Genomic DNA, 11308 nt, shown 5'->3' on the forward strand with positions numbered 1-11308 from the left:
TAATAGACATTTTATATGATAGTAATAATAGATATTTTATATGATACGAAAGGGGGGGGCTTATGTTGACCTTCAACTGAAAGCAACTGGCGTTTCGGCAACTGGGATTAACTGAAAGCAACTGAAAAGGATCGACCTGAGTACCTCTTAAAACTCAAAGCAACTAGTTGCAGTCAGTTGCACATGTTCAACTTTCTGCAACTCGCTGCAAATAGCAGTAACTAGTTCCAGTCGACACGAACGGTCTTACAACTGATCGAAATAACATCACGTGATAATAGAAATGTGTCATGTGACTTTATAAATAAGCAAATGGAAGCGAACGAAAACACCCACTTTTCAAATGTTGATGATGTCGACAATAATATATTAACACAATTGTGAAGAGACCGGTCATGCCTTTGGGGTGCATCTTCTAAATTATTCGCCATTTTGTTGATCACGTGATGAATGAATTAACAGTCACGTGTTAAGTGTAATCTCTACGGGGATACTCTATTGAACGTTCCGGAATTGAATTGTGTTAAACAAAGTGACAATCGAGTGACAATGCGCCGACTGCATGAGAAAATATATCAACCAGCCATGACTGCTGAAACATATTCGTACCGATTCTACACACACCACCTCCGTCGGCGGGAATGACAATGTAATACTATAGGGTTATTTTAGTCATATGAAAGGTACTTTAATGAAGTAGCCAAACAAACGGTTGACAACGAGAAACACGTACCCAAAAATGGTTATTGTCTCGTCGTAATAGCTGGGGCATCTATACTTTCTATATAAGAAACAGTGGAGTTAAATTTCCCTTCAGACATCATTCGGACTGCCTAGGGGAACATCATCCCCACAGCCTCCTCGGCTTAAGAGGCTAGGGTGAAGACATCATTCAGACATCATTCGGAGTTCCTAGGGGATTATCATATCCATAGCCTCCTCGGCTTTCAGGCTCGGGGAGATCACCATGTAGACGTAAAAAGAAGAGCGTAATGCCGCAAAACCCAGGCTAGGGGATAGTAAATTTATATTTAGCTTATATTTAATGTCATAGCTGTGTGTGTAGTTTCTTGTATATAACCGTTGTATTATTGATGTTATAAAGATATAAACAGATAGTTAAGCCAACAAAGGGTTCCGGGAGCAATTGATCCTTGAAGTTTTATACACAACGTGAAGTCAAAGTTGGTTCCTAATTGATCATAGTGTCACAGGCTGTTTTTTGTTTAGTGTCGTGAAGAATGATAGTCACATCTGTCTCCTGTAGTGTTGCAATAGAACGGAAACAGGACTGAATTCGGCGTCACATGATTGCGATTCCGTCAATTCGGAACGTTTCGGTCTGACAATCGAATATCCCCTATCAGTTCCGACTCGGCATAAGCGCTCCGAATTCAGTTGATCTCAGTTGTCCTCAGTTGCTGATATGATCTACATAAGCACACTTGCAAGTCGACATAAGCCCCGCATACTAATAATATATATTTCATAGGATAGCAAATATTTTATATAATAATAAATGTTTTATATTATAATAGATATTTTATTATTTTTTATACGATAATGGGACAGAATCTCGAGGCCCGCATGTTAATTCCGCCTGTTTTGTGAGAGTTGAAAGGACATTTGTACAGTTTGTCATCCCACGATCCACTCACTAGATCTACTACTAACTGGGCGATCGATTCACTATAACCGTGAATATGATAATGATGGGAGAGAGTATAAGATCACATATCAGGAGTGGAAGAATGATGATATAATGGAATAGGCGCGATATAGTTTCAGACAGCTACCTATATTTTATTTACGTAACTGAGCTTTTAGCTCAGATAATATATAATTTGGTATTGGGTCTGAAGGGACTTTGTCTCACGGAAGCGCTTACTATGTGTCATGGGGGTTAACTTTTGTTAACATATAATCTCTTCGTCAGATCTGTTCTTTTTTAATATATTTTAACACTGATGACCATCTTGTTTATTTGTTTGTTCAGAGAAATTCCTACAGTATCTAGCCAAGTTTCACAAGATAAATAACATATTGTTATAGGCATGGCTATAAATGTCGTTGTTATAATACCTACAGAATTGATTGTTGCAACCAATATCCTTAAGGGTATGTGGGGGCGTATAGGTCTATATACTTCATACCAGTTTCGAGCATGTAATATGTGGGAGGCGACGAATGGTGACGGGCGAAGACAATTGTACATCCCTACATGACCTGTCTTCTATATTGTTCATCCCGACATGGTCACATGACTTGTCTTCCATATTGTCATCCCTACATGGCTGAGGATGTTGCGTCATGTACCACACTGTTGATCGCCTGGTCAGACAATGTGAAATGGGGCTTAATAGTACGTTTCAATAGTTATAGAGACAGGGCAAAGATATATGGTTCTAAACGCAACTTAAAACAGAGAAACCTCACCCAGATTCACAAGATCTTTATCAATGAAGCCCTCACTCGTAAACGCGCTGCACTCTACAAAAGATGTCGGGATATGTTTAAATCAAAGCTAATTAAAAACTGTTGGACGTATGATGGTCGAGTTTACATACGACCTCTAGCAGACGACCGAAATATTGTCATAACCTGTGAGCAGGACTTCGATAACTTTCATACATCAACAAACAGAGTAAATTCACAAGCTAATAAGTCTTTGTTTAACTACAACGAAGCTACTTTATCACATTCTGCAATCAACACATCTTCCGACTGTATAGACGATGATAACAGAGTTGGGCCATTAAAACAACAATCCTTACGAGACTTTGGCGGGTTTGCCTCGACCCCACAGCCTGATAAAAAGAAATAATGATGCCTGACAGTATCTTTATATTTTTGAACCAATTTCATTCATCAATATCATTCCCAAACTACTGTACCTTATTGTGTACTGATTTTTCCTGTTTTTCTTAATGTCTACAAATGCATAAATATATATACGTATTTAATTATATTTAAACATCCATTGCAAGAGCTGAATCTGCGTATTGCAGGTCTTTTTTAGGCCTGAAATTATTAATTAAGACATTAATTAAAACTTATTCAGACCATAATCAACTCTCGATGTCATCGCTAGCCTGCGATATTTACTGGAGTAGGATCCGATTTGCTGCTCAGCTTTCATTCATGATTTAATCATGAAATGGATAATCGAATTCCATTTACATTATCTAGTTTTTAACTATTATAGTGAGATATGCCAGCTCTTTATCTAATCGCCCATAATGTATCTTTAAGTTGATGACCAACTGGATAGTACCTCAAATCGTTTCATGCATTCACCATTGCCCCAATTATCCTTCATGTAATAATAAGTTTGCTTAGATTTTTAAAACAATGACAAAATCTTTCTGTAAAGTAAAGTCATGTACATGTATTTTACTTGTTGGTTCCTTATTGTCTAACTATTACAGAGTAATATTAGCTTAGACCACTGTTTAGTTTATAATACATAGTTACATGTAGTTATACATTATATTATTATATAACTAATTATGATAATAAAAAAAATCGAATGTATAAAACTATGCCCACATTATTTATGGGCGTATCTTTTAAAAGTTCTCAATTATCTACTTAAAAGTTCCATTCAAATATTAACTAATTGGGTTATCATCTCAGTTTAAACTTTTGATTTCGTTTTTTATTCCATTTAAATTACTGAAATATAAACAGCCAATTATCTAAATAATTGTCAATTATGGGAACTCAGTCTTGCATCAAAATTGCATATCGGATTGTTAAACTGACCACCCTCTAAGTATTATCACTTTAACCTTCATCTTCATTTTTTGTCAAAATTGCCTGCTTTAGATATCATCGGACGATATTGTTATATTAACTTAACTATGACCGAAACATTCAATGTTTATGTATTATACTATTGCTTTAACTGTAAATAATTCACTGTTTTTGTCTGTATGTATGTTTTATTTGTTTACTAGTTATTTACATCATGTTCTCATGTCTCTATATCCACCAAAACTAACCACTAAATATTTAAGATCTAACTGTTTGATGATTTCTCAGTCCCCTCGTGCAATACTGGCGCAAGTGCAACACTCATTATATTTTCATTGCTACTGTAATAGTTGACATTTTTACTACACAGTAAAGCACGAGGCATCTGAGAAATGGCAATGTCGAATAATATCTCCAATAGTTTTATGTGAACTTGATAATTTTTGTCTGCTAAGTACTGTTTTAGCCTTATTAGTTCTAAGATCAGGAGACGTTCATAAAAATCCTGGACCTTCAAATCACGATTCAAATGAAAACCTATCAGTCTATCACTTAAATGCACGTAGTATAAGACACAAACTTGAAACAATATACAACGATGTCAATGATTACCATATTTGTAGTTTCACTGAGACTCATCTGGATAACTATGTGTTAGATTCATCTCTAAAATGGGACGGTTACCATTCTCCATACCGGAAGGATCGGACGTCGCATGGTGGCGGATTATTATTATATGTTAATAAAACCATTTATTGCAAACGGCGAGATGATCTTGAGGTTACAGGTATAGAGAGTATTTGGGTGGAATGCAAATTTCCAAACACCGTATTACTTGTTGCCTTATTTTACCGCCCGCCAAACAGCACAATTGAATTCTGGTCATTGTTCGAAAGATCCATTGAACTAGCCTATCAAACCACGCTTAAGGTTGTAATTTTAGGTGATCTAAATGATGACTTGCTAGCACAACGCTGCAAGCTACGGGATATTTTATCTTTAAATAATCTCAGAAATGTTATTGATGAACCTACACGCGTTACTGGGACGTCATCAACCTTATTAGACGTAATTTTAGTAAATGATGAAATTCAGATTAGTTCCAGTGAAACGATTAATGTCACTCCTGACATATCCGATCATAAGGGTGTTTATGCATTATTAGATTTTCCAGTTTCAAGTCCCAGGAATTTTAAACGGGAGATATTTGTATATAAGGATGGTAATTATAATAGGTTAAATACTCTTATCAAAGAACACGATTGGGAGAGTACCTTTGCAAATTCTGATATTAACTTAGTATGTTCAAAATTTTATGAAATTTTAAATAGCTATATTACATTGTGCATACCAAAGAAATCAATAACTATAAGACTAACTGACAAACCGTGGTTCAATACAGAAATACGTAGAGCGATAAGAATCAGAAACAGGTTACACAAAAAAGCTTTGAAAACACAACATGAATGCGATTTAAGAAAATACAAAGTTCAAAGAAATAAAGTAAATAATTTTAAAAAAGCGTTAAAAACAAAATACAAAGAAAAAATCACAAATTTCTTGAATTCTAACGATACAAATAGCCAGAATTACTGGAATAATTTAAGGAAAGTATTAGGCCAAAATGTATCAAATGATATTCCTCCACTTTTAGACCCCAATGGAAGAATTGCTCATTCAAATTTTGTGAATTAATTAACAACTATTTCGGATCAATTTCAAATAACACTCAGCAAGGAGAATTACCAAAATTCAATAAGCGAACAAATTGTCAACTTGATATTCCTTTAGTCGAAGAAAAGGAAATCGCAGATCTTATAAGTACACTGAAATTGAAAAAAGCTAATGGATTTGATAATATTAGTAACAAGTTACTAAAATATACCAAAACCTCAATATGTGTACCATTAAAATATATATTTAACAAATCACTAGAATCAGGCGTTTTTCCAACAATTTGGAAAAAAGCAAATGTCCTACCTTTCTATAAAAAAGGAGACAGCTCTCTAGTTTCAAACTACCGACCTATAAGCCTATTAAGTTCTTTGAGCAAATTATTAGAAAAGGTAGTTTTCAAACACCTGTTTAACTATTTTCATGAAAACAATCTCTTGTACAAATACCAATCAGGGTTTCGACCGAACTACTCTACTGTTCATCAACTTTTAGAAGTGTATCATGATATCTCATCTGCAATAGATAAGCAACTATATTCCTGCTATGTTTTTTGCGATATATCTAAAGCGTTTGACCGCGTATATTTACCTGGTTTGATACACAAATTAAGTCAATATGGGGTTTCAGGCATGCTAATTACGTGGTTGTCTAGTTATGTCCAAGACCGGACTCAACGGGTATTCGTAAATGGCTCTGTGTCATCAGAAATTACTCTTCAATCAGGAGTTCCCCAGGGATCAGTTTTGGGCCCCTTTTTGTTTTTGACTTACATCAATGATGTACAAGATGTACTCCATAATGTGGCTAGATTATTTGCAGACGACACGGCACTTGGGTGTAGCAAACAGTCAGTTTCAGAGATAGAACAGTCCCTAAACTACGATCTGACAAATCTCAACATTTGGGCGAATAATTGGCTTATAAACTTTAATCCAAACAAAACAAAAGCTATTTTATTTAGCTCCACAAAAACAGAAAATTATCCGAGTCTGATATTCGATAATCAAGCACTTGAAGTGGTTAAATGTCACAAACACTTGGGCATTACCCTTTCAAATGACGCCAAATGGACCATCCATATAGAAACTATTATCTCGTCCACCTCAAAATTATTAAATATTTTGCGTAAACTAAAATTCACCTTTAATAGACAAACTCTAAATAACGTATATTTGATATTCATAAGGCCAAAATTGGAATACGCATGTGAAGTGTGGGATGGGTGTAACGTTTCCAATACCGAAAAACTTGAAAAGGTACAGCTAGAAGCTGCCAGGATTGTGACTGGACTAACTAAAACTTGTTCTCGTGAAGCGCTTTATTTTGAAACCGGATGGAATAAATTGTCAGACAGACGTACACAAAAGCGACTAACCACATTTTTTCAAATTAAAAATCAGAGAAACCCAGCATACTTATATGACATTCTAGAATATTATCAACAAACACCACAAAAATACAATTTAAGAAACATTAGCGAATATAGATATCCTTATTGTAGAACAGCATTACACCAAACTTCGTACTTCCCCACAACAATTCGAGATTGGGAATTATTAGAGGACCCCATAAAGCAATCAACCACTCTTAAATCCTTCAAATATCTATACAAACAAAAATTACGTTCCTTAATACATAAAGCGCCAATCTACTACTGTAAAGGTAATAGACATGAAAATATTATTCACACTAGAATACGGCATGGGTGTAGTTCGTTGCAAAATGATTTGTATGAAATAAACGTTGTGAATGATCCCACATGTTCTTGTGGCAAATTTATAGAAAATGCCGAACACTATTTCCTGCAATGTCACTTATATGATGTAATTCGTGCTGAACTATTAAATACATTGTCAAGTTATTCTGTGATAAATATAGATATCCTATTGTGCGGCAATTCAGAATTGTCAATTGAGATGAATACAAACCTTTTCCTTGAAGTTCACAAATATATCAAACTTTCAAAACGATTTAAATTTAAATAAAAGTTATTGTTAGTAGTTACATCTTAGAATAAATTATTAGCTTTAGCTTTTTTGGTGGATAATGTCTATCATTTCTATGTATGGAAAGGGCTTTTCTAAGTTTTTGAAACTTGTGCTCAATCCTTTTGATATTTGTCAATAAAATATGTTTAAACTAAATGGGGCTTAACGCCCTACTGTGCTGTCCTGACTGGGCTAATGACGACGAGCATACGCCATACTGTGTGCTATTAGGAAAATTGTGCCCGCCTCGGACAGCGGTGCTATGGTTTACTCTAATGTCGAATTCCAACTGTCAAGGGATCTTTTAAGTGCACTCTTAAGTCCGGGTAAATTTTCATCGCGCTTGTACCCGTATTAATTAGCCCAGTCGGAGAAGAAAGGTAAGACGTTACCACCCCATTTCATTTCATTTCATTTCGTTTCCTGTAAATTGATAGGTCTATACTTCATACCAGTACCAAGTATGTAATACGTGGAGTCTGTGTCACTACAGACCCGGGACTGTACAGCGCAATGGACGCGTACGGCTAGCCCCCGGATCCATTCACGTTTTTTGAATTGTTTGTCTGTTTGTTTTTTCCTGAGTATGATGTCTTGTCCGTGTATTTGTTTTTGTTTAAATTGTGTGTGGTGCAGTCCCCCTGCACTTACTAATACATAATAATAGAAGCATAAAAAGTATGTTACACGATAAACGTATTTGAAACTGAAACTAATATAAGGATATATTTTGTTGGAAGAGTCACGTGCACCTATTGTGTTGGGTTTCACATTACAATAATGTGCACTGTAGTCACGTGAGTTTCAAACAAGTGATATAATACAACTAGTATGCAGCCCAACCTGTCCAGGCGACAACGCTAAGTTTTATTTACACCTCAGAGTGCCGGAGATCAGACTTGTAGCAATTTACACAAAATAATGGGAAATACGATGGCAATGGGAGAAGAAACAATGAAGAAAGGTTACGGGGAGATTAAAAACACGATATACAAGCAGTCTGGTGTACCGCATCATCTACGAGGAAATAACACTCATGTAGCAAATGGGACGAGCGGCGAGATTCAAGTGGAGACTGAAACAGATGCGCGTTTTAGATTAGGGGCTGGTGAATACACGTCCTATCCCTCTGACAATCCGGAGCTAACTGTAACAGTTACTGATAGTCAGCTGGTAGTCTGTAAAAAGTTCAAACTTGTTCCCGATCAGTCGGTGATAATTACCAAAAACAACACGATTCAGTTGACGAAATATGGCAAAATATGGATTGATGTGAACGGCAAAGATCACGATCCTAATTAATCTGAAAAAGAATAAGCAACGGGGGAATGTTCTGGACATTGACATAAAACTTTATGCGTGTGAATATAAACAACAAAATACTAATTCCGTGACGATTACATAATTCCTAATGGACTATTATTAAAGAACCGTTCTTCAATCTGTGACGATTACATAATTCCTAATAGACTACAGTGCACTCTGTCACATCCGACATCGTCGGATTATGCAGAGTGTCGGAATACCCAGTTTTCTCAATATCAGAAATATTGTAACTTCGAAAACGGGAAGTATTATTATAATGTAGCTTCGAATTATTCCCTTTAAAAATGATAAACCTTTCTGTACATTCAAAATTTTATTATATTAATTTTTGTTTCATTTAACATGCGTAGGCCTTTTGAATAGGCAAGTCTGTCGTTAATTTATCCTCTTCGCCGTCTTCAGTTGATCGCACTCTTGTCTTTGCTATCACGTGTTCATTGATAATGGGCGTACTCGATTGAACGTTCCGGAATTGAATTCTCTCAATCCCAACAATAGTGACAGTCGAGTGAAAATCGGTACTTCGGGCTATAACGCATGCGTCGACTAGATATATACATATGTCATCCAACCATGCAGCCGAAACCTGTTCGTCGTGTTTAATTACGTCACAATTCTAATCACACCACCTCCGTCGCCGGGACTGACAGAACTGTTACAGGACTGAATTCCGCGTCACTTGATTGCAATTCTGTCAATTCGGGACGTTCCGGGCTGTGAATCTAGCATCCCCAGGTCGTCGTCACACGGTTCGAAGAGATCCGTAGGGTGACCAAACTTATAGGTTATTCAGGTTCAATCGGCATGCGCAACGAATGTTTCCAACAGGTGCCGGATTATTCCTAATAGACTATGTATTATTAATGAACCGTTCTTCATCCTGTGACGATTATATAATTCCTAATGGACTATTATCAAAGAACCGTTCGTCAGTGTGTGACGATTATATAATTCCTAATAGACTAAAGAAACGCCAGTGTTATTTGTAGTTAAATAAAATAAGCAAGGTTCACACTGTTCCTCCTGGATGTTCAATAAAATGTTCACACAATGGATCGCATGTTTGTTTTTTTAAATATTCAATAAATTATCGCACGTAAATGGATATAGAGAAATATTCAATTTGTGTAAACATCCCTTTCTTCCAAGCTGTCCACCAGCTAAATGACAGAGTTATGTCTCTAAATGACCTGGAATGTGTAGAGGTCCTTTGGCCTTTGTACCCAAGCCATTAACCTTCACCATATTTAGAATATTTTCATTTTCAAGATAATCATTTATACAGCGACGACAACATCTTGTAGAATTTATGAATATCCTTGCCTGGTCGCCTGGGGTACATTTACTTCAACTGGATTACACCTGTCTCAACAGCATTAAAAGGGCGGGGCTATCTTTTGATCACTTCAATTTTCTCTGGAACCGACTCAATACATATTTCGGCGATAATGGGATGGGAGAGGGATTATTGGGGTGCGGTTTATTGGAATGGAATGGAGTGCGGTTTATTGGAATGGAATGGGTTCCTTGGAATGGAGTGCCGTTTGTTGGAATGGAATGGAGTGCTGTTTATTGGAATGGAATGGGGTTTACCGGAATGGGATGGAATATGGTTTATTAGAATGGAATGGGATGGGGTTTATTGGAATGGAATGGTTTATTGGAATCGGGAGGGATGGAATGGCGTTTATTGGAATGGAATGGATGGGGTTTATTGGAATGGGATGGATGGGGTTTACTAGAATGGGATGGGATGAGATTTTTGGAATGGAATGGATGGGATTTATTGAAATGGAATGGAATGGAATGAGGTTTACTGGATGGAATGGGGTTTATTGGAATGGGATGGGGTTTATTGAAATGAGATGCTGTTTATTAGAATGTGTTACAGTATTAGTTCTTTAATCAGGTTCAGATGACAAGACTAGTTTAACATCTTATAATACTTTTATTCTCTGCTTCTTCTAACATATTATGTACAAAACTTAAGACTCCGTAATTAACTTGTATTGAGGGAGCCATGTCATATTGCCAACTCCAATACGCTCTCCCTCATTCCGTCTCGTCCCGTGCCTAGGCGCACATGGCCTGCGCTCTCGTGTCCAGGCCGGACCTAACTGTTTATAAACCCTTCCAAACAAAGGATCTTATTAGGCATCTGGCTAATGTATCATACCAGGTTTAACATTCGATACATGCTAATTAGACAAAGAAAGTTTAAATAAAACATGCCAGCAAGTTAAGGTTACATAATCGTTACATAATCACACAGGGATGCTACCAAGAACTCCAGGGATGTCGATAGCGAAAAGGTGTCAAGTTGGCAGGAAGCGTCTATGACATCAGATAATCTGTGATTATGTAACAAATGGGGTTTATTGGAATTAGGATGGAACTGACCATAATTTAATCATATATTCATATATTTCACGTTACGAAATAAAGCATTTTGTGAAAGGTTAATCATATATTATATGATTTATAGATTATATCGACAGCGTTCTTTCGCTCAACTACACCGTTTAAAACTATAGCCTCTATCAGGATAAAACTGGCGTGAC

The sequence above is a fragment of the Patella vulgata genome, chromosome 6, assembly GCF_932274485.2.
Source record: "Patella vulgata chromosome 6, xgPatVulg1.2, whole genome shotgun sequence".
NCBI lineage: Eukaryota > Metazoa > Mollusca > Gastropoda > Patellidae > Patella > Patella vulgata.